Source organism: Balaenoptera physalus, assembly GCF_965194825.1.
Source record: "Balaenoptera physalus genome assembly, chromosome: 8".
In the NCBI taxonomy this organism is placed as follows: Eukaryota; Metazoa; Chordata; class Mammalia; order Artiodactyla; family Balaenopteridae; genus Balaenoptera; species Balaenoptera physalus.
In genome coordinates this window covers 58,303,313-58,320,212 of record NC_138887.1, presented here as the reverse complement: position 1 = coordinate 58,320,212, position 16,900 = coordinate 58,303,313, and the positions used below count along the sequence as shown (strand labels likewise).

Sequence of the window (16,900 nt, the reverse complement as noted above, 5' to 3'; positions counted from 1 at the left end):
GTTTTTTTGAATTTTTGAATTTTATTTTATTTATTTTTTATACAGCAGGTTCTTATTAGTTATCTATTTTATACATATTAGTATATATATGTCAATCCCAACAATTACGTTTTGATAAGATTCCCATAATTGCCCCCATACTTGGGAACACTTGCCCTATTCATAAATCTATAGGAAATATGACAAAAGAATATACCAAGCATCTTCCACTGGTTTTGCCCCACCTTTAAGCCTAGAGTACCATTATATTTAATTAACAAAACAATTAGTATTTTTGTAACTGCAATATAGTATTTTAACATAATTTTACAGTGATTGGCCCTCATTTCTATTTCCAATGCTGTGTCTGTCACTACTGTTGGCACTGAAAGACATAGGAGAAGTGGAATATAGTATCCATGCCTGAGAGAGCTGCGTTCAGGTTAGAGTTCTTTTATAATTGTAAATCAAAAAAGAGGTATTCATAGTTAATAATCATTTAATTATTTAACTTAATTATTCACAATTTAATTAGTGAAAGGGGTGAGGGCTGCAGCAGAAAATATTTAAAGGACAAAATCAAAGAGGCAGAACTTAATCCTACCCTTTAGAGATGTTTTAAATGGCCAGAAAAATATGGAAACAACCTAAGTGTCCATCAGCAGATGAAGAGATAAGATGTGGTGTATATACAGAATGGAATATTATTCAGCCATGAGAAAGAAGCAACTCCTGCACTTTGCAACAACACGGATGGACCCTGAGGCATTATGTTAAGTGAAACAAGTCAGAAGCAGAAAGGCAAATACTACATGACATCACATATTTAAAATCTAAATAAAAAAATCAAACTCATAGAACAGTAGAAAAGTGGTTGCTAGGGGCTGGGGGAAATAAGGAAATGTTGGTAAAAGGGCACAAACTTTCAGCTATAAGATGAATAAGATCTGAGGATCTAATATATAACATGGTGACTACAGTTGATAACACTATTGTATAACACTACTGTATAACTGAAATTTGCTAAGAAAGGAGAACTTAAATGTTCTCACACACAAAAAGATAAATATGTGAGGCGATGGATGTGGTAATTAACTAGACAGGGAGGAATCCTCTCAATGTATACCATAATGTACACTCTAAATATCTTTACAGTTTTGTCAATTATATCACAATAAAATTGAAAAAAGGAGAAAAAGGAGACTTGTGTGCTCAATCATTTAAAAAGCAAAAAAAGCCATATTTGTAAAACATAGGTAATAGGATACATAAAAAATTAAATACCCAGAAAAGCGTAGAGAATGTCCCCAATAGATTTAACGGTAAAAAGACAAAAATGAACAGTGGCAGTTTTTTAAGAGCAATGGGGCCTAACAGGAATGGTATTTTATTAGGAAGCAAGGGATACAAAGTTACAGAGGACAAATATAGAGTAAATTGAGAGTTTATTACTTCCTTGCTAATCATTAGTTTAAAATGCTATTGCAAAAGTGTTTCAAATTAGCAACATGTAAGGATCTGTTCAAAGAAGTAAAATTAATGTTTGTCTGCCCTTGAAATAGTTAACTTATTTCTGTGTTTTCCATAGTTTTAAGCACAGGATCTTTTTAACTTTTAAATTATATAATTTTATAGAGAAATTTTTTAAGAGATAAATACCTTGTACACCATTCTCATCTCTACTTAATCTCAGAATCTGAGTTTTATATTTTGCTCTGTCCTGAATGACAGAAGGCTTTTCTCTCCTTGTTCTCTAGTCTGTACAACTCCCAGCTGCCAGAAGATTATTCCGTTCTCATTCCTACTCCCTTGTCTTTCTACAGTCCAATACAAATGCAGAAAAGGAGAAGGAAAAAAAGGCAATGTTGGGCATGTCTTTCATGAGTATAAATTTTTATTGATTTTCTCCATTTCCTACAAGCACACACCTTTGAAAAAAGAGGGAAAAAAACCAACACACTCCTCCCTTAAGCTTTTATCCTTCTTGGCAGAATGTGGTTTAAAATGTACATACAATAACTTAACTGTCTTTATACCTCCCTAGATATCTGCAGTTGTTATAACCATCTTTAAATATCACTGCTCTGGCAAGATGCCTTATAACGTGTTTCTAAAAGATTTTGTATTTCTAAAAGAGAATACTGTATAAAGCCTTTAACATTTGTTTTATTTAACTGAAAGGAGTTTCATAATAATCACTGTGTACAGTTATAAGTAGAGCTCACAAATAAATTTTGTTTCCAAATAGTAAAGCCGATTTCAAGTAAATGCTTGATTTTATAATATCCTCTACTTGTTTGAAAAGATCCTTGGGCAATGTAAAATAATTTATGCCTAAAAGGAGACTTGTGATTATCCAATATATTCCATAGATGTTGCTGCACTATTCAGAACTCGGCACACACTGGGTATTCTGTAAGCATTGAGTGACTTAGTGTGAGCCTCTAACCCTGCAGCTGTCCCGTCACGAGGATGAAAGCTTTAATAATTGCTCATTCAGAATTCTTCATTTTTAGCTGACACATTTCCTTTCATTTTACATGGGTCTATTATCTAATGTTCTGAAAAACTAATAAAATGTGGACCTGCATATTTGGAGAATAAAACTTTTCTATTTTGTCAACCTTTTATTAAAAAAACAAAGCTTTCTGGGTTGGGGTTTGATTTGGGGGCTCATTTGCTGACATTAACTTCAAGGGCACATATTTTTGATATAAGCATGTCCTTTTCTTTTTCCCAGATTAACAGATCTTCCAAAGTCTCAACATATTTTCAAACTGCCACTGGGGAAGTCATAAATTGCTTTATCCTATAATAAGAAATGTATTCTTATTATAGGGTCTGTTCATTTTGTTTAGATTGTGGCAAGACAAGATGTGGTTAGGTATATCTAGAATTGATACTTCCAAGGCTGTTTCCACAATCGAAACAAAATTGAAGACCAAGGCAGTTTCTCATTATTGTTGAGCTGATTAAGAAGATTATTCTGTAAAAAAACAACTGAGAAGTAAATGGACACTTATGGAATGGATAGATCATGCGACATTGAGATTTTTGCTTAAGTTATCAAAAAATATTTCAAGTGTGGGATACAACCTAATTTTACACCTTGACATTAATTTTTAATGTTTCCAAATTAAGGTGAACACAAGCTGTTTTGCAAATGCTACTTTCATTGAAAAAAAACTCTTGTTCATATATAAAGATGCTGTATTGGTCCAATACTAGAGATACTCTTAGAGAACTGTTCATCTAGAAGGAAATAATTGTGGGGTTTTTTTTTTCCTTAGTTCCCTTTGTAAAACAAAAGCAAACATTTGAGACAATTGGTAGAGTTAGATGTAAAACCTCAATCTTATATTCCACTGTTTACTCTTTGCCAGCTCCTGTTTTAATCATTTAAACTATAAGCAACATTGTCTGAATTATACTAAAGCATTTATATGAATTATGGGAAATGTAAAATTCAAGCCATTTTAAAGAGGGAGTTCTGGTTAAGTAACTTGTGTAAGGTTACACAGCTATTAAGTAGCAAAAGCAACCTTCAGTCAATCTTAACCACCAAACTGGAAGCTTCCCACATTGAATTCTCGGTACCCTTTGGGGAAAAAATTCCTTGCCTATCATGTTATGGTTCACAGCTTTGTCGTCATTAAAGGAATCTTCCAAGAATTTTCGGAACAAGTGATCTAATATACACAATGATAGGTGTGCATGTCCTGTGTCGGTCCCTGAACAAAGTTTGTAAACACTGTGTTTAAGTACATATGTAGAACAGTCCACACAATTGTCTCTAACAAGAATATGGCTCTTTAGAGTAAAGAGAAACCCTATAAATCCTTCTGATATATTGTCCATCAAAATATTACTTATCTGACTCTCATATACACACACACCTTTACATATATTTACATAACCACATACACACATAATTTAGTCTTACAGAAGTTAGTTCCTTCCATAAACCCAACAGATATGAATCTAGCAGGAGAAAGCAAGAGGTGAGAATTTAGCAAAAAATAATTTGAAAAGCACTACAGCAGGACAAAAAGGGCAGGGGGAAAACTAGCTGGTAGCTAATACTTGTGGGTAATTCAAATGTGCTAGGCAATATTCTAAGTGCTTTATATATATTAAGTCATTCAACCCTCACAGCAAGGCATTGAAGATGTATAAATATGTCACTTTACAAACTCAACCGCAGGGAGGATAGCTAATATATTCAAAAATCACACGGCTAGGAAATGGTGAAGCCAAGATTTGCATGCAGTCAGTCCGGCTCCAGAAACCACATTTGTCACCATTGATGGGCTAGTTTTGTTTAAATCAAGAGTGCAACATCCTCCAAACATGTAAGAATATCAAATCTCTAGTGTGTGTGATTGAAAGTACTATCATGGTGATAATGATTTATGCTAGCAAGAATATTGTTTTGTGATAAATCAACAACATTTATTACAAGTCAATGACAATATAATTTTAAAAGAACCAAATCCAACTCTGGATTCTTGAACTGTTACTAGAAGACAACCCAGTTTCAGTCATGCATTAAATATATTATGATATATTAGCCACAATGTTTAAAATATTTACAGATGCTCCATACTCCTATACTTAATATCTGATTCTGAATCACCTATTTAAGTACTTAAGTCCCACTATTTCAGCCTGGTATTCTCATGCACAATATCAAAGATACCTAGGAACAAAATAGCAAATGGGAGAAATTTATTTCATGATGCATTTTACAGCCAATTCCAGGAACCAACATGGATGAACTACCATCTACCCTTTATTACCCAAATCTTCCTTCAAATACTCCCAATGATTCTAACATCACTGTACATTAAACAGATGAAAATTCCTGTGAAACTATTCAATGTGTTTTATATTTATCGCTAATAGCAGCTTTCATTGTTACTTACCTGGTTTCACATCAAGTCTGTCACATGGCTGGTTAAATTAAGGGCATCATTTTTTACCCAATGCAAAAGGTGTTTTACTTTAAATCATGGTGATTGAAGAGAAATTTAATTAAAGGAGTTTGAAGAGTGGATGAATACTTGTGAAATTTCTAAACCTTATAAAAACTCAGGTCTTCTAAATTAAATGGAGTGGTTATTTTACTCATTACTTTATACTAAAATGTACTGATTTCAGTAACAAGTGTTAGCACAATCATTTGTCTTATAAATCATTCAAGTTAACAAGTTTAATATCCTTTAATTATAGTTTAAATACAGCCTAGAGTTAAAATAATTAATGATTTAATTCAACCACAATCTGATTCCTTTCAAACAGATTGCCAATTTCATTATCATTTATTAAACAATTATTTTCCTATCTATAAAAATTCTCACAGGTGGGATTTTTATTGGCAAATGAATTTCTATACATCTATGGTATCATGTAGATTATAAATGAATAAACAATTATTTCTATAATATAATTCAGTAAACACCTATAAAGCTATTTAAGAAAAATTGTGTGCCAAGTAGTTAATAAATTTGACAAACACCATGTAACTCAGAACTACTTGAGTTTACCAGAATTTGAACATTCAAATATATAAACCAGAACATAAAATATTTAATACATCAAGCACTGAAAGTTGTAAAATCAGCACTATTAAAAATAACTGAATAATCAAAATAAGAAAGCTGGTTCAAATTCCTTAAGAATTGTGTTTTTTTTTTTAATTCAACAAAAGTTAGAATCTAGAAAATGTTGAAAAAAATGAGAGTTTTAAGAAAGACTGCCATAATCTACTAAAGAAGGAAAGGATTATTAATAATAATTCCTATGGCTTTTTCCAGATAAATGTTCTCTCACATTTTTGAACTATGATTTTATACCTCTAAACTAAGACAATTTACACAAATGATTTTAAAATATTATTTCCTATTCCTTCATTAAATAAAACTAATATTTGTATCAAATTAAGCTATTCTCACTTATGTAAAACTGACCCACCCACAAAAAAAAAAAATCAAACCTTTGAAATAAAACAAAAACAAAACACTGCCACAGAATCTTAACTTTCTTGGACTGCTTTTTATCATGGAGATTAAAGATGTACGCGAAGGTTTTAATCTTCCCAGCCCTACCAGTTGATGCAGAACCTTAATCTAAGATTCAGTTATAAAATGGGGGAGTAGAGTTACATGACCTGTGCATACACCGTCAACTCAAAATTACTTTCCAAGCTTGTTTTAACACTTAATTTCAGAAGACAAGATGGGTACAGGAAAGAACTAAGTTTTAAAATATGGAACTCTATATTTATAACAACATTTTCACTAAAATTATAATATTTACTGCTCTCCAAAACTTGGGTTATTTTCTCAAAGCAGTAGTTTATTCTATGAAAAGATAATGATACTGTACACCCCAATATGGACACTTAGTTAAAAATATCAAAATATTCTTTCAACTTCAGATGGATTCGCACTGATCCTTTGCCTCCCACCCTTGGAATTTTCCTTTTTTTTTTTTAATCTCTAATTTAAGAGCTATGAAGCTGTGGAGGGAAAATGAACAAGGAGTTGCACAAAGTTATTTTGTCAGATCCTACTGATTACATATTTATGGAGAAATAAGCATCCTTGAAACCATGTTTAAAAAGGTAAGAGACTAGAGACAAGAAGATCAAAGAGCTAGGTACTTTTTCTTCTTTTAAAGAACAGAAAAATGCACCACGAATATTCATTTTTTTATATATACTATAGCTCAATTTGTGTGGTTGAACAAGTCATAGTGAGTTGGATGCCTTCTGTTTTGGATGTTTTATTAACTGAGGTTAATTTCCCTGGCATGCAGATACTTATTTGTATAATTTTACTAAAAGTTAAGAAAACGGCCAAAGCCAAGCCAAGCCTTTTTGTTTATGAGATTATCAAAACCTATCTGCACATTTTTAGAGCCTTTCTAAACCTGTATCTCTCCTCTGAAATTTAGTATTTGTCTTTAATTTCATAATACATTGGTTTATTTTCCTCAGACCACTGGAAGTTACAAAGTCAAAGAAAGCAAAAGTGATACTACTTCTCGGATAGTCACCATTCAAGTACCATTTAAACACCTTCCCAGTGTTTAAAGCCAAAGCAGTGGTTCTGAGATTTCAAATGTTTACATACTATCCACAGCCACATGTGCCTTTGATGTTGGATTATTTGAAAATAATTAACTGGCATTTGGATTTACACATCTGTGCAATCTGACCTTCAAATATTAGCTCTGCCTTCAACAATTGGACTCCATTTTGAACTTTACCAGAATCTTTCTTCTTTATTTTTCCCCTAAAACTATTTTATATAAATGGCCCATAGAGTCCCTGATTTGTGCCCCTATTTTCATAGCTACATGTTTAGTTGTATCTTTAAGAAGCTATTTTATTGTGTTTACTATTAAAGGAGTCAAAGAAGACTGATTAGGGAAGCTGAAGCTTCCTTCTTCACATCTGGGAACAGCAGCCAGAAACAAGGAATCAAGATAAGTTTATGCTTTTGGTCACCACTTTCTTCTAGCCCAGGCTCAGAAATCTGTTGATTTCTATTGCCTCACCCCAGTCATTCTGGTAATTCAACTAAACAGATGAATGAGCACCTAACTGAGCCCAATACTGAACTAGGAGTTATGACATTTGTGTAAAAATCAAAAGTATTAATAACGTATTATTTGCTTACATTGTGTCAGGCACTGTGTTAATAAGATCTGTTTCTCACTATAAGATTTGAGGTAAGTACTAATATTATGCTCAGGTACTGATATAGAAACCAAAGCTTTGGACAAAGTAAGCACATTGGCCAAGATCCCACAGCTGAGCCAGAGACAAAGCAATTATGGAATAACTGTTTCTTTAAAGAAGTTAGGCTCCTTAGTGAGCATAAAAAACTTTCTCCCACTGTCTTTCAACCTTCTCTGGGCTAGTTCTTTCCCTGCTCCTGGATAAAACCTTAGGAAGTATCCACAGCTTTCCAGTTCCCTTTAATCAAAAGAATAATTTCAGGGCTTCCCTGGTGGTGCAGTGGTTGAGGGTCTGCCTGCCGGTGCGGGGGACACGGGTTCGAGCCCTGGTCTGGGAGGATCCCACGTGCCGCGGAGCGACTGGGCCCGTGAGCCACAACTGCTGAGCCTGCGCGTCTGGAGCCTGTGCTCCGCAACGAGAGGCCGTGATGGTGAGAGGCCCGCGCACCGCGATGAGGAGTGGCCCCCGCTCGCCACAACTAGAGAAAGCCCTCGCACAGAAACGGGGACCCAACACAGCCATAAATAAATAAATTAATTAATTAATTAAAAAAGTACTTGCAAGGCAATTAAAAATAAAAAAACTCTTTAAAAAAAAAAGAATAATTTCATTTCACTAGTTAAAATGTCCACTTAACATAATAATCAAAACCTCAAACTTCATAGGAAGGTGAAACTTCCGCTTTTCCCAGCCTGACCCTATTTCAGACTAAGAAGCCTGTAGTGGTGACCGGGTTAGTGCTTTCTTCTCCTCGTCCTTCCCCCTTCACTAGACTGTGACTCCTTAGGGGTCACATGGGGGAAGGGGAAGGTACCACTGTCATGTACAGGCAGAGTCCTCCGGGTGACAGAGGACAAATCCTGACTGGGGAGAAGGAACACATTTGTCCATTTCTCAAAGGACATCCAGCTGAACACTGAACTTGCCCTGACATGAAATATTCCTCTCTGCTGGTGGCTTCCACTCACTTCGCGAGGTCCACCTTTGATCCTCTTAGTTAGAAAAACTTTCAAAATGGCTTCAGGCCAACTTCTTCCCAAGAATCAACAGTCAAATTTATACATCCTTCCCCCACTACATACGTCATTGCAGTTTACTCCTAATGCAGCTTCCTAACTCTCTGTGCTCAGGCAGGTGCATTTGTCTCATCTTTTCAGGCACATGTGTTAATCTCCAAAACTCCAAGAAACATTACCAAGCCCTATGAATGGATACTTTGAACCTTCTCCAACTTGATTTCAGGTGAGGGGGAAACATTCCCCTTCTTCAAAAAGGCTCTCGTTTCATTCCTCCATAGGAAACGGGTAAAGCACTGATAATTTGACCCAAACAAGCCTCTCCACAGATCTCAACATCCTCATCAAACCTCTAGCTACCCCTAATATATCTTCCTAGTAACTGATAAACTCAATTGAAAACTACATTTTCACTATCTTGTTTCCAAGTCTTATGTGAGTGGGGTAGATCTGCCTTGAAATGTACGCAACACATGGGCACAATTCTTGTATTCCTCAGTTGAAATTCTCCAATGTTTAACACATGTTATGATATCTTAGAGGTTAAAGAGAAAAGGGAGAATTTTCCCAACGGTAACCTTGGAAATACCTGATGAAGAGGTTTACAGAATCTGATCTGCATAGACTATCCATCCAACCTAAGCAATTTCAAATAACACCTCATCTAGGGCTGAGATCTCAACTCGAATTATTAATATACACCAGAAAACGAGGTAGCAAACCCCCAATCCTTCAAAATACCATGGATATATGTATAGTCATGATCTAATCAGACATCAAATTTTATATTACACTCACCTTCAAGTATATTTACATGTATATATTATAGCAACCATATAAAAGATTAACTTATATAATTTATATATTAATTACAATAATTAATTATTTTATTTAATGATAAAATATCTTAAGTACTCGAAATAGAAATTCATCACAGATAATGATTCAAGGTAAATTCTAGTGAAATCAGGGAAAACAGAGTACATCTTAAGGCAAAGAAGGGACTCAGGTGAGTCTAATTTTTAGAGGAACTCATCCAGGCAGTCCGAGATACAAGTGAACCAAATTAGAAATTAAAGGTTTAATTAGTGTATAAGCTATTTTCATGTAACCCAGGAAGACTTTCAAAGTATTCATTCTTAAACATCTAGGTCCACACACAGTGAATTTAACACGTATGTGCCACACTCATGTTTAGACATAATATTTCAACTAAACAACATTTCAAATACAACTCAAAGGTAAATTATTCACCACTCTACCCAGTTTAAACCTACGTTTTACTACTTTTTTGCTTAAGAAAAAAAAATTATGACTAAAGAAAAATCTTTGGCAGAAAAATCAAATACTCAACAGTTTATAAAGTTAGATAACTTACCCAGCCTTTGGTCTAGGAGTATTCAAGGGTCTCCTGATGGAGAGGGAAGAGGAAAAGATCATGATCAGAATCACCTGGAAACACCCTGTCCCACCTCAAGCCGTTAGGGGTGGGGAAGCCGAATATGCATGTACAGTCTGAAAAACAGTTATATAGCGTATTCCCGCTAATCAAACCACTGACACTGTTTTAAGGTTGAGGAAACTGCTCCCAAACTGTTGTTACTTGTCTTAGACCACACCATTAGTAAGCAAAACTCCAACACAAATCTTCAGACTCCTTTTACTCTATCATACATGAAACTGAAGTTGTATCAAGGTAGCTTAGAAAACTAATGCCAAACCTGTAAACTACTTCAGAAAAGTTTCCTTATCCCCGTTTCCCTGCCCCCCCCCCCCAATTCTCCTCTTCCAAATAGGTTACATTCACAGAACTGTTGATAAGTATCTCTCAGTAAAATATGCACAGTGCCAGGGTTTTAACACAATTAGCAAAGTTAACGTAAACTTTATTTTCATATAATGTCAACATTAACCCTAGATGCAGGCAAGAGACGATGGGAACTTATTTTTTAAACTTTCAAACGACTTATCCTACCATTTTGTTAACCAGTTCTAGTTTCAGCTGAACAGGATTATTCCATTAAACTAGGTCTGCTTGTCTAATGAGACCCCTCTATATTTTACCCTCAGTATGGTCTTTGTTTTTTCACTGAGTCTAACTTCAGGTCATATTTGCTCAAGGGAATAAAAGATGACAGCTTTGAATGATGAAACTAGACCATAAATACGCTAATTTAAAGTATTTACTGTTTCCATTGGATCAAATCTCCCCTACTCTCCCCACGGCCTAGTCCGCCCCTCCCCCGCCCCCCTAAAAAACATAATAAATGATATGGAGAACTATTTTGGAACTTTCAGTTCTTGGGATGTTGTCTAAACAGGCAAAATTTAGAAGCAACAGTGTTGACCGTGAGTTCTTGCCCAAAAAAAGCACTGAGCCGAGGCCTTGCGGGGCGCCCTCTCCATGGGCTGTCCGGGGCGGGCACAGGGGGGCTGCTCGCGATGCCCTGGAAGACAGGACAGACAGGAGCGCCAGAGATACTCACTCAGCCTGCGGGCGCAGCGCCGGGGAAGAGGGAGGCCGACACTAACCGGGTCGCAGCGCGGAGCGCGGAGCCCGGAGCCAGGCAGGGAACGCGCTCAAGACCTGCTCCCGGGAGTGACCTAGGGGCTGGGCCTACCTGCCCCGGGCTCTAGACCCCTACACCCCGCCCACCCGCCCATCGCCCGGGCCGCGCCTGCGCCGCCCAAGCCGTGCGTCCCAGACGCACTGCAGCTGCGGCGGGTCCCGGGCCCCTGTCTCCGCCAGGCTGACACATCCCTGCCCGGAGGGCGGACCCGCGGCGCGTCCGACCTCAGCTCGTCCCAGCCCCTGTCCTGTGCACGCTTGTTAGAGCCCCGAGGTCCACGTCTCCTCGCAGGGGTCCCACAGCAACCTGTGGCCAGGCTCGGGACCCAAACCCTGGGTCCCAGGAAAGCCCTTTAGTGTCCTGCTCTATTACAGTAGTCCCTTACTTGGAACTTCTACATTTCAGACAACAAAGGAAAAGGATAGATAGGTGCAGTAAATGAAAAAAAACATATGTTTTACCTTGAAATGACTGCATAGCTGGTTGGTAAGCTTCAGAACTAATCAAGAGCGCTAAATTAAAAAATTAAGGTCTTCTAAGAATTACAGAGCTTCATAGCCAAAGCAGACTTAAAGGCCATCTGTTCTAACCCTGCCCTCCATCAAAATTTGCCATCAGCAGGTGGTGATCATTGCTGACAATGGTGGAATAGCTGGAGCAGGTAATAGCTGAGAGCTCCTAGGAAAGTAAGGCAGCATGAAGCACGATATGCGTCAATACTTAACACCTGATATGAAGATGGCTGACACTGAAGTTTCACTTTACAATAGAGAGGCTTAAGTTTCATGTGTATTTGTGTTGTGTACATGTGTATTTCATAATCACCTAGGCATCTCCAGCACAGCAGATTCTACGTGAGCAGAGGGTGATGACCCACGTGATTCTCACAGCCATTCCTCAACATTTACAACACGCTGCACCATACTCCAGCATCTTTTAGAATAGTGAATAGCAACTCTGGCTTGTATATAGATACCACCTGTAGAGCTTTAAAAATAAGAGTACCTGGATTCCAGCCCCAGAGATTCTGATTTGTATGGGTGAGGACCTGAATTGTTGTAAAAGCTCCCCAGCTGATTCCAATGTACTACCAGGCTTGAAAACAATTATTTTAGGATTATGGCCTTAAAGACTAAGGAAAGTTAGGGTAAAATAAGCAATAACAGAAATTTGGAGGAAGTATTTATATGCTTTAATTTATACACTTTAATCTTAATTTGGAAATTAATATTATATTTTTGCTTTCATTTTAGCAAAAAGCATATATATAATATGCATATTACATATATATATACACACATATATATATATATAGCCTAAACCAAACGCTAGCTAACCAAATCCAAAACTGTGCTCAAAAGAGAATACAGTATGATCAAATATAATTGACATTATTGATGTATGTAAAGTTTAACATCAAAAAATATATATATCTACAATTCTCATTGATGAATCAAGAAGAAAAATTGTAAGATTATGTTTACATATGGATAAAAGGAATTTGATACAGTCTGTTCCTACATGTTGTAAAAATTATCAGCAAACTGGGAAATCTGTCAGTTTCTACTAATTAAACATACTCCTACCTACAACCCAGAAATCCTGCAATCAGCATATACTCAAGTGAAATTAGTCCATATGAAACAACAAAGAAGAAACAACAAGAAAACAAGAAACAACAAAAGAAACAACAAAAAACCCTTGTGCAAGAATATCCAGAGCAGTTTATTCACAATAGCTCCAGGTGTGTGTTGGAGTCAGCTTGCAGAAGCTCACAAGGAACATTGCAAGATTGTTGTTAAGCCATGCAGCTTGAAATTGGCTGTGGTGAAAGTACTTACACCGGGGAATTGGCAAATGCTACAAATCAGTGTGTACAGTGCTACAAATCCCCCTCCCCCCAAAACCTTCAGCCCTTTACCAGCACACCATTGAATAGTTCCAAACTAAATGTCCATCAACAGAAAATTAGATAAACAAAAGGTGATGTATTCATAAAATACTGTATGGTGATAAAAAGAACAAATTACTGATGCAATAATACGAATGAATCTCAGAAACATTATGTTGATTGAAGGAAGTCAGACGAAAGGAATACATAACTAACCTGTAATTATCAAATTCAGAATACTGATTACCTCTGGAGGTAAAGTGTTATTGAGTATAAAGGGGCATGGAGAGATTTGGGGGATGGTTAAAATGTTCTACATTTTCATCTAACAGGTAGTGACATGGTTATATGTATGTATAAACATTCACTGAGATGGATACTATATGTAAATTAAACCTCAATAAATAAAAATTAAGGTTTAAAAATAGGTTTGTACGAAACATCAAGATTTACAAAGATCTGAGGCAATTTTGAAAAAGTTGACCAAAAAAATCCATTTGATTCAATCATGTCCTGTTGAATATTAAGACATGTAACAACTACAACAGTAAAAGCATATGGAATAAGCAAAACAGAGAAATAACCTCATGAAAAGAATACAGAGCTCAGCAAGATATAAACACAATTTTGATATATGGTAAATAAGGCTCCACAAAGCAATGAGTTATAAAGAGATTATTTAATAGATTATGGAGGGAAAACTGGATATGATTACACGAAGGAAAATAAGACTCAATCATTAACTGACACTGTAAGTAATATAATGGAGAATATCTTTGTGACTTCAACATGGGAAAGTACTTATTAAAGAAAATCCAGAGACGAAATCCATAAGTCAAAAATTGATGTGTTTGAAGAGATCAAAAGTAAAGATTTCTGTTGAATGATAAAGACCACAGAGAAAGGTAGCAGACAGCCAGGAAGAAGCCAATTGCAGTATGTAATACTGCCAAGGGACCAATGTCTAGAACTGTACTCTTAAGCACAGTAGCCACTAGCCACATGTGACTATTTAAATGTAAATTAGTTGGAGTTAAGTAAAATGAAAAATTCACTTCCTTAGTGCCACTAGCCATATTCCAAGTGCTCAATAGTTACATGTGGCCAGTGCTATCAAATTAGACAGAAAGAAACAGAACATTTTCATTACTGCAGAAAGTTCTATTGAACAATGCTAGTCTAGAATATAGGAGTTTCTGCAAATAAACTGGAAAAGGATAGGAAACATGATTGAAAAATTGGCCAAAAACAAAAAACTTAGACAAAAAAAGACAAGTCACAGAGGAGAAACCCATGTAGTTTACATGTAAATGAGTTTCTCAAATTTACTAGTAATCCAAGAAATGCAAGTTTAAAAGAGACTGTACTTCACCTATTGAACTGGAAAAATTTGAATGTTGTGTAATACCAAGGGTAGTCAAGGATGTAAAGAACTAGGAATCCTCATGCACAATTTGTTGGAATATAAATTGTTATGATTTTACTAGCAAGCAGTTGATCAATATATAGTCAAATTGAATATGTGTATAAATTATGCCCCAGTGGCTCCACCCACAGAGAAATTCTCTCAGAATTTCACAAAGGTATTTATACAAGGTTATTCATTGTAGTGTTTTATGTAGTTCCAGAAGTTGAAGACATATACATACTAGGTATCCATCCTTCCAGGAATGGATAAGCAAAATGTAGTGGATGCACACTCTCAGATACTATGAAGCAATTAGACACAATTCATTATGTAAATTTACATAGAGCAATGTAAATAAGCATTTAAATATATTTTTGAATATATTATGAATGTTATAAGAAGTATGAAACAGAATAAAGACTACATACAAAAATATTTATGTAAATTAAAACATATATATACAAAATAACTATATTTTATAATGATATATATAGAAAAATATGTGTACATATATGTACATGTCATGCACATACATACACACATACACATAATAACAGTAGGAGTGGAGATAGGACAAAGGGAAAAACAAACAAAAGAACAATTGAGAAAAGAAATGCATACATCAGTGGAATAGAATAGAGTATCCAGAGTCCAGAAATCCACCCACACACATATAGGAAATTGATATTCAACAAAGATGCAAAGTCAACTCAATGGAAAATGACAGTCTTTCAACAAATGGTGCTGGAACAAATGGGCATCCATATGCAAAAAAAAAAAAAGAAAAAGAAAAAGATAAAAAGTAAAGAAATAAAGAACCTCAACCCATACCTTGTCCCACATACAAATATTAATTCAAAATAGATCATAAACCTAAATATAAAACCTAAAACTAGAAAATATTTAGAATAAAATGATAGAAAACCTTTGGGACCTTGAATTAAACAAAGATTTCTTAAATATAACACTAAAAGCGTGATCCATAAAAGAAAAATAAAGATAAATTGGACTTCATTAAATTAGAAAATTTTGCTTTTCTAAGACACTGTGCCATAAATGAAAAGGCCTACTCCAGAGTGGGAGAAGATATTTGCAAAACTTATCTCTAATAAAGGACTTGTATCTAGAATATATAAAGAACTGTTAAAACGCTAAGAAAATCTAATAGAAAATGGGCAAATGGTTTAAACAGACACCTTACCAAAGAAGGTACGCAAATGGCAAATAAACATGTGAAAAGATACTCTTCATCATTAGTCATTAAGGAAATGCAAATTAAAACCACAATGAAATACCACTAAACGTGTATTAGAATGGTGACAGTTAAAGGACTGACAGGGCAAAGTGTTGGTGAGGATGTGGGATTCTTGCACAAAGCTAGTGAAATTGTAAACTGGCACATCCATTTTGTAAAAAAGCTTGACAGTCTCTTTAAAAGTAAACATTCATCTACCATATGACCCAGCTATTCCGCACCTAGGTATTAAAACAACAGAAATGAAACATTTGTCCACACAAAGACATACATTATTGCTCATAACAACTTTATTTGAAATAGACAAAAAGTGGAAAAAACCCAAATGTCAATTAACAGATGAATTGATAAACAAATGCTATACTCTGGAATACTACTTAGCAATAAAAGGAGGGAACTATTGATACAAAATACAACATAGATGATTCTCAAAATAATTATGCTGCATAAAAGAAGCTAGACAAAATTTCATGCATACTGTATGATTTCATTTATAAAAAATTCTAGAAATTGCAAACTAATCTATAGTGATTAGAACAGATTTGTGGTTGGGAGAGTAGCAGAAAGGAGAGATTACAAAGAGACACAAGGAAACTTTTGGGGCTGATGCTCATTATCTTGATTGTAGTGATGGTTTCATAAATGTTTTCATATGTCAAAACTCATCAAATCATACACCTTAAATAGGTTCAGTTTCTCGTATGTAAATTATATGGCAATAAAGTTGTAAAAAATTAAGAGAAAGAAAGAATGAAAACAAGAGAGAAGCTTTGCATGGAACAGTCTTGACTGACAGTGTGCCATGAACTGGAAAAGATGAGTTTAACTACTTCATCCATCTGCACCTAAGGTCCTCTGAAAATATTTTAAATGAAAAATCATGCTTGACTAGAAGATGTGCTCGATGCTCTCAATCATGGCTGCTCAGAACCAGAGGTAACCTATTCCATCTGTCATTCAGTGCTAGCTAACCTTACCATGGCTATAAGAGAAAAAAATCTGCCTTTGATATGCAAGCATTAAAACTGTTAACC

General features: G+C 35.4%; 1 long non-coding RNA gene across 1 annotated transcript in view; it reads right to left on the bottom strand.

The window, feature by feature from the left end:
• LOC309665934 overlaps positions 1–11,376 on the bottom strand; it is a 203,104-nt gene extending 191,728 nt beyond the window's left edge. Inside the window, exons 1-2 of the long non-coding RNA XR_014266787.1 lie at positions 11,229–11,376; positions 10,121–10,153 (exon numbers count right to left, since the gene is read on the bottom strand). This is a non-coding gene — a long non-coding RNA (uncharacterized lncRNA). The remainder of the gene's footprint in view (positions 1–10,120; positions 10,154–11,228) is intronic.
• Positions 11,377–16,900: the final 5,524 nt, after the last annotated feature.